Source organism: Dendrobates tinctorius, unplaced genomic scaffold (genome assembly GCF_039654945.1).
Source record: "Dendrobates tinctorius isolate UK_male_01 unplaced genomic scaffold, ASM3965494v1 ptg000203l, whole genome shotgun sequence".
NCBI classification, from domain to species: domain Eukaryota; kingdom Metazoa; phylum Chordata; class Amphibia; order Anura; family Dendrobatidae; genus Dendrobates; species Dendrobates tinctorius.
In genome coordinates this window covers 8336984-8349708 of record NW_027361870.1, presented here as the reverse complement: position 1 = coordinate 8349708, position 12725 = coordinate 8336984, and positions in this window count along the sequence as shown.

The following is a 12725-nucleotide window of genomic DNA, read 5'->3' as shown; positions in this document are numbered from 1 at the left end:
CTACTAGGTCTTTTTTTAAAAAGTTGGCAGCTAGCGTGATTTTTTAGATTTTTGCTGGTCTGAAAAAAAAACCCAAGATAGGCAACTGCAGAACCGTGAACGCTGCTGTCCACTACCAGAGTTGGAGCTCAGGATGCATTGGTTGTCGTGGTTGCATAACTCTGTGTCTACATAACCTCTTTGTCTTCCTCCTTTGATGAGCTACTCAGCTGCATGCCTCTGAGTTTACACCAAGTGTGATCTACTATCTAATCGTCCTCCTCTCTGTTCCCACTCCTCGCCCTGAGAGTCACCCTCCTCCTCTTCCTGCCTTGACAGTACAGTACAGTCTGAGGGCCTCTCAAGTATCTGAGTCTCGTCACAAATGGATCACCTTCACCCAACAGTGTTAACATCTGTTGATGAGGGTTTGGTTTATGCTCAGACCAAACTTTGTTCAGCCATGGATCAAAGTGAGGAAAAAGTTGGCCATTGGTGCAGATGATTTCTTCCTTTTGACTCTGTGAATTTTTAGAGTACACTTCCTATGCCCATGGCATACAATGTGCGAAGAGATCTGCAGATTCAGCCATTTGTGGTTCCCAACAGTCAGTTGGGCGCTTGGAGAATTGTGACATGGGGAAAAAAAAGGGAAATTGGGATGCCACCACTGAGGAATGTACTGTGTGTGATGTTAAGATGGAGGAAGAGGAGCAGAGGCCACTTGATGTAGCGCTTGCCATCTACTGAAGCACATGTTCTTTCCGGCCCTCATCTACAAAGCGTACTGCTGTACGGCTGCCAAAGAAAGGGAGCAGAGTTGCCCATCCAGTAACAGAAGTTGTAAAAATGCAACTGTTCACTGCAGCAAAAGAAACCGACTTCTCATACCTCATATCATACCTGTCTCACAACGCAAAACATCTATTCAGTACTGTCAATTCTTTCCTGCATCCACCAGCTCCCCCTCCCTCTTCTCTCTTTTCAACTGAATACTTTGCCTCACCACCTGTGAACTTGACACAATATCGTCCCACCTCATTCAAAACTTTATCGCAGTCTTCATCACAAGCCTAACCCACCTCTTCAACCTGTCACTAACAACTGGTGTCTTCTATCCTGATTGAAAAATACCTCGATCACACCCATCATCAAAAAGTCCACCCTTGACCCATCTTCTGTGTCTACCTATCACCCTATATCATTTCTCCCCTATGCCTCTAAACGACAGGAACAACACGTCCATTTTGAACTGTCCTCTGACCTCTCCTCTTGCTCCTTCTTTGACCGCTTACAATCTTGCTTCAGACCACACCATTCCACTGAAATTGCCCTGACTAAAGTCACCAATGACCTACTAACTTCCAAATGAAAGCGATGCAAGTTGATCCTTCTCCTGGACCTGGCATCTGTCTTTAACACAGTGGACCATTCCCTTTTACTACAGACTTTTTGATCTGTTGACTTGGCCCTTTGTTGGATCTCTTCGTACCTAACAGACAGGACATTCAGTGTCTGCCACTCACACACCACTTCCTCGTCTCGCCCCCTATGTGTCTGTGACGTTCAGGAACTGACAACATCCGAGAGTGGACCCTCTGGGTCGTGGATCTGTAGCCACTGGGCCGAGCGTGCCAGGTGAGGCCCGACCCCTATACAGGGATCATTAGGGGCAGGACCGCAGGGGTCAGAACCGCGACAGCCGGTACCAAGAGGGACGGCTTGAGGGACAAGCTAGGACAGAGAGAGGGAAGAGATACCGGACAGAGACCAGGGTACCAGAGCGAGGTAACAGAGGAAACCAGGCAGCAGTTACTTGTAAGGTAGCAAGACTACGCCACAGGAGGCGAGGTAGTACAGAGGAGGGAGCCACGGGAGGGAATGTAGGAGCGGAAGGGCATAGGACAGGGAACCCAGGAGGGAAGGGAAGCCCAGGAAGAGATGAGGGGGACCTGGAGGTACGTAAAACCAGAAAATAGGCAGGAGGTGCAATGGGAGTGAGGAACAGACAGGACGAGGCTGAGGCAAACAGAGGGGAACTGAGCGAGACACAAGGCAGGAGTACTATAGAGAAACTATAGCGGCCAGAGAGTGTGGGGATGCCACACAATCATCAGGCATCTTCCCCATAGGGAGGACGCCTGAAATACCTAATGGCCAGGAAGTGAGCAGCAAGCCCCGCCTTCAGCACCGCCCACTGCTGGATGAAGAGAGCGGGCGGGCACGCGCCTGAGGCCTAAGGACAGAGCGCAGGGATACAGCAGAGCGGGAGGACGGGTAAGAGAGCACGCTGACGGGGGAGCGTCGGTGGGCAGAGGCAGCGGCAGATGCCGCCGCTGGTGAGGCATCTGCGGGCTCGGCCGCCGATGTCACAGTACCCCCCTCCTTACGTCCCCCCCTTCTGAGAGTGGCCAAAAACTTTTTCAGTATCAGAGAGGCATTAACATTCTCTCGAGTTTCCCAGGACCTCTCCTCGGGGCCAAAACCCTTCCACTCAATGAGAAAAAGAGTCTTCCCCCTAACTCTTTTCAAAGCCAAAATGTCCTTAACTTCAAAGATTTCTTCAACCCCAATTGGTGAAGGAGGAGCAGTGGAGGTATGTTGGAACCGATTCAGAACCACCGGTTTCAGGAGCGAGACATGAAAGGCGTTAGGGACTCGAAGTGAAGCCGGCAACCTCAGTTTATAAGCCACCTCATTGATGTGTCCAAGTACTTTGAAAGGCCCTATGTATCAGGGACTTAACTTGTAAGAAGGAACTTTCAGACGGATGTGCTTTGTCGAAAGCCAAACTTTGTCGCCAGGATGATACGGAGGAAGGTCCCTTCGTCTTTTGTCCGCATGTTTCTTGATTCGGGTACTGGCCTTTACGAGGGCTTCTCTGGTCTCCTTCCATATTTGCGAAGATTCCAAGGCAAGAGTATCTGCTGCGGGAACTTCTGATGACGTGGAAAAGGGCAGCGGAACCCCCGGGTTCTGACAAGAGACTACAAAGAACGGCGACTTGGTGGTAGATTCGCTGGGATGATTATTATGGGCAAATTCAGCCCAAGGTAGGAGAGAGACCCAATTGTATTGATGAGCGTTGGAAAAGTGGCGTAGGTAGGTTGTTAGAACCTGATTAATCCGTTCCACTTGCCCGTTGGTCTGTGGATGATAAGAATTATGGGGCAAGCCAAGGACAACTTGTGGAGAGCTACATGAAGACCTGAAATCAACAGGTACAATTGTTTCAAAGAAAACTATAAGTAATGCACTCAACCTCCGAGGCCTGCATGCACTCTCACCATGGAAGACTCTGTTGCTGAACAAAAACCATGTTCAAGCGTGTTGAAAGTGTACTCAACAACATTTAGACAAAGCAGACAAATACTGGTAGAATATAATCTGGCCAGATAAGACCAAAATTGAATTCTTTGGATGTCATAATGCACACCATGTTTGGAGGTCAAAAGGCATTGCATATCACCCCAAAAACACCATACCAACAGTGAAGTCTGGAGTGGTCTATTTTTCAGAGTACGGCACTGGCATACTTCATATGATTGAAGGAAGGATGAATGGGCATATGTACCAAGACATTCTTGCGAAAAATCTGCTGCCATCCATCAAGATGATGAAGACGAAACAAGGGTGGACATTTCAGCAAGACAATAGTCCCAAACACACAGTCAAGAAACCCCCAATTGTTTTCAGAGAAAGAAAATAAAACTGCTATAATGACCCGGCCATAACTAAAGTTCATAGTTCGTAGACGGAGCCCACAGAACCTTCAGGATGTGGAATGCTTGTGTGGAACAATGGGCCGAAATCACACATCAACAATGCATGCGACTAGTTTCTCCATACAGGAGGCGTCTTGAAGCTGTCATCACTAACAAAGGCATTTGTATGAAGTAATAAATACCTTTCAGTTAGCGTGTTCAATAAATTTTCCCTGTGTCATTTTTCTTTATTACCACATAATTTAATTTATGGTAATCTACGGTTTGATTTCTTTGTATGCATGTGTAGTACGTGTGCCGACTGGGGGGTGGTCCCTTTCGGCTGCGAGACAGACTGGAGACAGACGCAGAAATCCGTTCAATCAGGTCCAACTTTATTGGGTGTCCTCTTGACATCCACAGCACACACGACAGCTTATGCTCCTAGGCCCGGGTGCTAGTCACCTCCTCCTACTCCTGTTTGGCTAAGACCCCTGGGTCCTTCCACCGTGGCTGCCGTTAGGCCCATGGCCACAGCGTCTCCCCAGACCGAGTCGGCCCCCTGCGACACTTACTGCCCCTTCGGTGTCCAGCCGCTCGGTACCCCAGGCGTCCTTTAGTCAGCAGCTGTCCTATCAGGGCCACCCCCTGCGAGTATCCGTCTCTCTCCTCTGTTTCTCCTGAGCGCTTCTTTCCGCCGTCCTCTCCTGAGCTCTTCTCTCTTCTGTCTCCTCCTGGGTGTCTGCCCTGCCCCCGAAACTCTCTTTCCTTTTATCTCCCCTTCTGGGAAATCCCCTCTCAGTCCCCCGTAACTCCGCCCACCGTGATTTTGCAGTTTCCCTAGCCTAAAGCTGCTGTTAAGTCCTTTTCACACTACTCTACGTCTCCATCTTGTGGCCAAAACCCAGTACTACATCATCTTTTCCTATTTCTAGCTGGTATCCCACACATGCGCATTAAAGTCAGAATAAAGCATTGTACACATCACCTTTTACATTTCCCTTCTTCATCAGACAGGTCCATAGGTCAGTCCAACCCCTACATATGGATTGAATGAGTTGTTTCCAACATCTGGTGAGAATTTCATGTTGGTAGCACCTTTGGAAATTAGAAAATTGGAGCTGTTTTCAATAATTTTTTCACCTGCTGTATATTTATATGCATTAAAGGGAATCTGTCACCAGGTTTTTGCTGCCTAATTTGAGATCAGCATAATGTAGAGACAGAAACTTTATATACTCTTGTGGTTTCCCATTCATAGGGTTAAGGGAAATCATGGCCACACTAAGCGGCGTGGAGCAAAGGATTAAGGAGGTGTCCACAGAAACTCTGTAGACACTGTCACGGGGGCTAAGTTCAACTAAGGCTGAGAGACCCGGGGCCCCTGTGGTGTCCCTTTACTAGGGGAAACTCTGTCTGACCCTCAACCCAGGGTTTTTGCTGAAGGTGCAAATGCCTGAGCCTCCGACCTTTCCTTATCTCCTGCTCAGCCCTGCACTTAACCCTCCACCCTCCACCCAGTGAGAAGTCACCACCAAAGCTCCCACACAAATAATGACAGACAGGGAGAACTTAAACTGCACTGCGCCGCACACACACAGGAATAAACAGTAATGTGAACAGGGCACAACTAAACACAAATATGGGAAGGAGAAAGGATAACGACGGATCATACGACACCAGATATGAATCTCTCTCTCTTGAACACCTCCACTCCAGACCGGAACCACTTGGTATGAAACACAAGCTATAATCGGCGACGCCCATAGGCCAGCATGACTATTTAAAGACCGTGGGCGTGACTAACCATCCAACCTGGTCTCCAGCAGGATTAACCCCCGAGAGCCTGAAGATCAGGCCGGCGCCACTGAGGCTATAGTGGCTGGAGGTGGAACTACCTCTGCCTGCCGGATGCTGTGGTGTGAACAGCGTCCGACATGACAGTACCCCGTCTTCTACGAGGGACCCCAGGGCCCTCAAGACTCATAGGACCCGGCTTGTCCGGATGACGACGGTGAAAAGAACTGACCAGCCGATCCGCATGTATGTCTGAGGCTGGAACCCAAGACCTCTCCTCTGGACCATACCCCCGCCAGTGCACCAAATACTGAAGAGTACGGCGTACTACTCGAGAGTCCACTACCTTGGCGACCTCGAACTCTAACTCGCCATCCACCATGACTGGAGGTGGCATCGGCGTTGTGTCCACAGAGCCTACCACCTTTTTCAATAAAGCCCTGTGAAACACGTTGTGTATCTTGTACACTGCGGGAAGTTCCAACCGATAAGCCACTGGGTTAATGATGGCAGAAATCCTAAAAGGCCCAATAAACCTTGGACCCAGTTTTAAAGAAGGGATTTTGAGTTTTATGTTCTTCGTAGCTAACCACACCCATTCACCCACACACAGGTCCGGACCTGGCACGCGTCTACTGTCAGCCACCCGTTTGTACCTGGCACTCATGCTCAACAAACGCTGTTTCACCCGCCTCCAGACTGATGACAATTGGGCTCCTAGCTGATCCTCCTCCGGGACACCCCCGGAGTCACCCTGACGTAAGGTACAAAACTGAGGATGTTGACCGTACACACAAAAGAATGGAGACTCTCCTGATGACTCTTGGCGGTGATTATTTAATGCGAATTCGGCCAGAGGAAGGAAAGTAGACCACTCCTCCTGGTTGTCGGACACAAAGCATCGTAAATACTGTTCAAGATTTTGGTTCATGCGCTCAGTTTGTCCATTAGACTGTGGATGAAACGCCGATGAATGTGACAACTTGATCCCCAACCTTGAGCAAAAAGCTTTCCAAAACCTCGCCACAAATTGCGTACCCCTATCAGATACTATGTCAGACGGTATTCCGTGGAGTCTGACCACCTCCTTCACAAATACCTGAGCCAACGTCTTAGCATTGGGCAAAGAGGACAACGCCACAAAATGCGCCATCTTTGAAAAACGGTCAACCACCACCAGGATGACCGTGTTCCCTGCCGAGGCTGGCAAGTCAGTGATAAAATCCATGGAGATTTCTGTCCATGGCCTATTGGGTACCCCCAAAATCCGGCAGGACGTGGTCTCGTACGTGGCAGCTTGCATCACGTGCGCTAGGGCTAAGTCACCCCGAACCCGTCCTGCTGGCACGCTACAGCCTCTGGGGGTACCCAATAGGCCATGGACAGAAATCTCCATGGATTTTATCACTGACTTGCCAGCCTCGGCAGGGAACACGGTCATCCTGGTGGTGGTTGACCGTTTTTCAAAGATGGCGCATTTTGTGGCGTTGTCCTCTTTGCCCAATGCTAAGACGTTGGCTCAGGTATTTGTGAAGGAGGTGGTCAGACTCCACGGAATACCGTCTGACATAGTATCTGATAGGGGTACGCAATTTGTGGCGAGGTTTTGGAAAGCTTTTTGCTCAAGGTTGGGGATCAAGTTGTCACATTCATCGGCGTTTCATCCACAGTCTAATGGACAAACTGAGCGCATGAACCAAAATCTTGAACAGTATTTACGATGCTTTGTGTCCGACAACCAGGAGGAGTGGTCTACTTTCCTTCCTCTGGCCGAATTCGCATTAAATAATCACCGCCAAGAGTCATCAGGAGAGTCTCCATTCTTTTGTGTGTACGGTCAACATCCTCAGTTTTGTACCTTACGTCAGGGTGACTCCGGGGGTGTCCCGGAGGAGGATCAGCTAGGAGCCCAATTGTCATCAGTCTGGAGGCGGGTGAAACAGCGTTTGTTGAGCATGAGTGCCAGGTACAAACGGGTGGCTGACAGTAGACGCGTGCCAGGTCCGGACCTGTGTGTGGGTGAATGGGTGTGGTTAGCTACGAAGAACATAAAACTCAAAATCCCTTCTTTAAAACTGGGTCCAAGGTTTATTGGGCCTTTTAGGATTTCTGCCATCATTAACCCAGTGGCTTATCGGTTGGAACTTCCCGCAGTGTACAAGATACACAACGTGTTTCACAGGGCTTTATTGAAAAAGGTGGTAGGCTCTGTGGACACAACGCCGATGCCACCTCCAGTCATGGTGGATGGCGAGTTAGAGTTCGAGGTCGCCAAGGTAGTGGACTCTCGAGTAGTACACCGTACTCTTCAGTATTTGGTGCACTGGCGGGGGTATGGTCCAGAGGAGAGGTCTTGGGTTCCAGCCTCAGACATACATGCGGATCGGCTGGTCAGTTCTTTTCACCGTCGTCATCCGGACAAGCCGGGTCCTATGAGTCTTGAGGGCCCTGGGGTCCCTCGTAGAAGACGGGGTACTGTCATGTCGGACGCTGTTCACACCACAGCATCCGGCAGGCAGAGGTAGTTCCACCTCCAGCCACTATAGCCTCAGTGGCGCCGGCCGATTATAATGTCACGGGGGCTAAGTTCAACTAAGGCTGAGAGACCCGGGGCCCCTGTGGTGTCCCTTTACTAGGGGAAACTCTGTCTGACCCTCAACCCAGGGTTTTTGCTGAAGGTGCAAATGCCTGAGCCTCCGACCTTTCCTTATCTCCTGCTCAGCCCTGCACTTAACCCTCCACCCTCCACCCAGTGAGAAGTCACCACCAAAGCTCCCACACAAATAATGACAGACAGGGAGAACTTAAACTGCACTGCGCCGCACACACACAGGAATAAACAGTAATGTGAACAGGGCACAACTAAACACAAATATGGGAAGGAGAAAGGATAACGACGGATCATACGACACCAGATATGAATCTCTCTCTCTTGAACACCTCCACTCCAGACCGGAACCACTTGGTATGAAACACAAGCTATAATCGGCGACGCCCATAGGCCAGCATGACTATTTAAAGACCGTGGGCGTGACTAACCATCCAACCTGGTCTCCAGCAGGATTAACCCCCGAGAGCCTGAAGATCAGGCCGGCGCCACTGAGGCTATAGTGGCTGGAGGTGGAACTACCTCTGCCTGCCGGATGCTGTGGTGTGAACAGCGTCCGACATGACAGACACGTCCTGACTCCTCTGGTCAATGCCGCTTAGCATTTTCATGATTTCCCATGACCCCATGAACAGGATACACAAGAGTATATAAAAGCAAGTTCAACTTTACTATTTAGTTTAGCCATCAACAAAGCACAGCAGGAGATGCAGACATCTTTTTTGGGTGACAGAGCCAGTGCTGCCACCAGGAGCTTCAGGGCCCCATACTGGCAAAATTTTTGGGCCCCCTTGAGATTCCCCCCAGGTTCCACCCCAGCTCCACCGCCAACTTTCCACAGGTCCATCGCCCACTTATAGAAAAACTTCACATCTGCACCACGTCCTTATCAATCACACATTATCACATCCCATCTAACACCAGATCACATATGTAGCTATCAACTTTTGTTTTCACCAAAAGATTTTTTTTAAGCCGCCATCATGACCAGGTAGACTCTTTTGGTCGGACCCTATTCTACTCTAATCTATTAAAGATTTGCTAACATATCCAGTACACTTTTTAGGTATATCTTTATTTATGTTTCTTTAAGGGAAAGTGTCATATACAATTTTTGAAATGAACAATAACACCGCATACAAGGGACAAATACTGTTATACTGTTACACCGGTTCCAGACCACATATTACCACCACATAGTGAACGAATAATACCACATACAAGGCACAAATACTGCCACACCATGGCCGGACCACATATTACCACCATGTAGTGACCTATAATACCACATACAAGGGACAAACACCACCACACCATGACTAGACCACATATTACCACCACATAGTGACCGAATAATACAACATACAAGGGACAAATACGGCCACACCATGGCTGGACCACATATTACAACTACATAGTGACCGAATATTGCAATTCTGATCATTAATAAATAGCAATACTAATCTTACCATAAGTGCCATTATCCACAGGAGCTTTGTATATAGTACACAGTGTATAGTCTCAGTCTACACGTAATGCACTGCTCACTGGTGACATACACCGGAGCTCTGTATATAGTGTCAGTGTACAGGTAATTTACAGTGATCTCCAGAGATATACACTGGAGCTCTGTATATAGTGTCAGTGTACAGTCACATCTCTAGTTGAAGTCCTTCATCTTCGCTTTTCATCTTCATCCAGCGCACACCGCTATCTTTTCTTCCAGCCAGGACTTGTCTCTGCAGAAAATAACACCGTTATTTAGAGCACATTTCCCAATTTTTCCCCAACCTTTACACTATGCCAGATGAAGAAAAAAGTGATCATGTTGCCCTGCACAGAAACAGGATTTCTCCTCCCCACACTGAAAATAGTATCCTCAAGATTAATATTCTTTAATTAGGCCCTACAGTAATAATATCCCACATTCTGGTCCCCACATGTCCTCCCATTCTGGACCCCACGGGTCCTCCCATTCTGCCTCATGTCTCTCCATACTTTTCCCATGTCTCTCCATACTGCCCCCATAGTCATCAATAATAGTATAATGTACCCCATAGTCTTATATAGCAGTATAATGAACCCCCATGGTAGTATAATGCAGCCCCATAGAGGTATAATGCACCCCATAGTAGTATAATGCACTCCCATAGTAGTATATTGCACCCTCTTGTCATGCATAGTATAATGCACCCCCTTAGTTTAATGCATTCCCTTGTTCTATATAGTACAATGCACCCCCATAGTATAATGCACCCCTTGTCATACACAGTATAATGCACCCCCATAGTGATATAATGCATCCCATAGTGGTATAATTCACCCTATAGTAGTATAATGCACCCCATAGTAGTATAATGCAGCCCTATAGTAGTAGTATAATGCACCACCGATAGTGGTATAATGCACCCCATATTGATATAATGCACCCTATAGTAGTATAATGCGTCCCATAGTAAATTAAAATAACTCACGGAACAGTGCAGTATTGAATCACCTTATGATAATAAAAATATCGCACTCATGGAAAATAAAGGGGACAAATCGGATAATAAAATCAAACAACGAAAGAATCCCATAGTAGTATAATGCACCCTATAGTAGTAAAATGCACCCCATAGTAGTATAATGCAGCCCCATAATCATATAATTCACCCCATCGTGGTAGAATGCGCCCCATAGTAGTACAATGCATCCCCATAGTAGTATAATGCACCTCCCATAGTGCTATAATGCACCCCTTAGTGGTATAATGCACCCTATAGTAGTATAATGTGCCCCATAGTAGTATAATGCACCCCCCATAGTGGTATAATTTACCCCGTAGTGGTATAATGCACCCTATAGTAGAATAATGCGCCCCATAGTTGTATAATGCACCCTATAGTTGTATAATGCACCCCATAGTGGTATAATGCACCCTAGAGTAGTATAATGCACCCCAAAGTAGTATAATGCACCACCATAGTGATATAATGCAGCCATTGTGGTATAATGCACCCCCATAGTAGTATAATGCACTCTAATAGTAGTATAATGCACCCCATAGTATAATGCACCCCCCATAGTACAATGCATCTCCCTTGTCATATATAGCATAATGCACCCCATATTCATATATAGTGTAATGCACCCCATAGTCATATACAGTATAATGCACCCAATACCGCGCCTTTACAAAAAAAAGTTTCTCCTTACCTGGCCGAGGTCCAACAGTGTCCTCTGCTACGATTCAGCTGAGGCGTGCATCATCGTTCTGGCGTATAACAGTGACGTCATACGTTGGCGGCGTGCAAACTGACATCAGCTACCGGCCTGTGATTGGCTGGTGGCTGTTAACTGTTGCCGTGTGGGAGGAATCTCCTGCACCACAGCAGATTTTAACTGATCGTGTGTCTGGGGATGCACGATCAGTTACTGAAGAGGCAGGATCCTGCTGGTGGTGCCCGGTGAGCAAAAGAGAGGAGGCCCACTGCAGGCTCCCTCTGCTCATCGTGTCCCATACACCAGTAAGGGCAGTAATGACCTGATGGCAGCCCTGGTCATACAGAAGAATATTGGTCTTATTTGATACATTTCTGCAATTTTTTTTAAACTGTAAAGTTTTATTGAAGTTCCAGAAAAGATAAACAGCACAATAAGATTTGGGAAACAGACATGGAAACTTATAAAATATTATAATAGCAATGATAAAATGGGGAACACTAAGGGAAAGAAGGGAGGAAAATAAAAGGGGGAAATCTGAGCTATTTTAATAATACACAACAACTCGTTTTACAAACAGACTTCATTGCAAATATCCCCACCATTATTACTGCATGTGATTAGAATAATTATCTGGGGTATTAGTGCAGCTTCCTATCTATACATATATAGCTGCTTATAATTGTATATGTGCTGAGGTCACAGTGACGATGGCCAGAGCTGATGGAGTCACTACAGTGAGGTCACAGTTACCGGACAGTTCTAGATTCAGTGTAACGTGTAATTCCGTTGAGGGTTGTTGAAGGCGTTGGAGAGAGAGGATCGTGGCGTTTAGTGAGTGTGAATATGGCGAACAAAAAGCGATTTAATTGTGTTATATCTGATTCAGAGACCAGCAGTGATGAGGATTTCCATCAGGTGAGCCGTCACTTCTCTGCATTATTCTTATATATTACTAATCTATGGTCTATGATGATTTAGGTGACGACTCATTAGAATGATCAATATTGCTGATTGTTGACGCCTTAATACCTGATAATGAAGAGTAATATTCCTGTTTGGGTATTGGGTTAATAAGCTGCGACCTTAGGAAATCACAAAAGAGTTTATATCCATCTTACTAGACCGTCACTAACATTATTAGTATTAAATAAGAATAACATACCCCCCCGCACCGAATCCGTTACCTCATGTGCCCTTGTGTTATTTTCATTCCCTTACTGATGTTTCTGATGATTTATGTGACATTGGGGGTCTTATATTTCTTCTCTTTTTCTAGTCCAATCCTAAAAAGAGACCAAGACTTCCGGACCATCAAAAGGAAGCTGGATTTGATACTGGGATAACATCTATAGACCCAGGTACTGACCCCCGATACAATCTAGTCTGCTGATATCTGCCCTAACAGTAATGGGATTATAAGAACAGCTTTG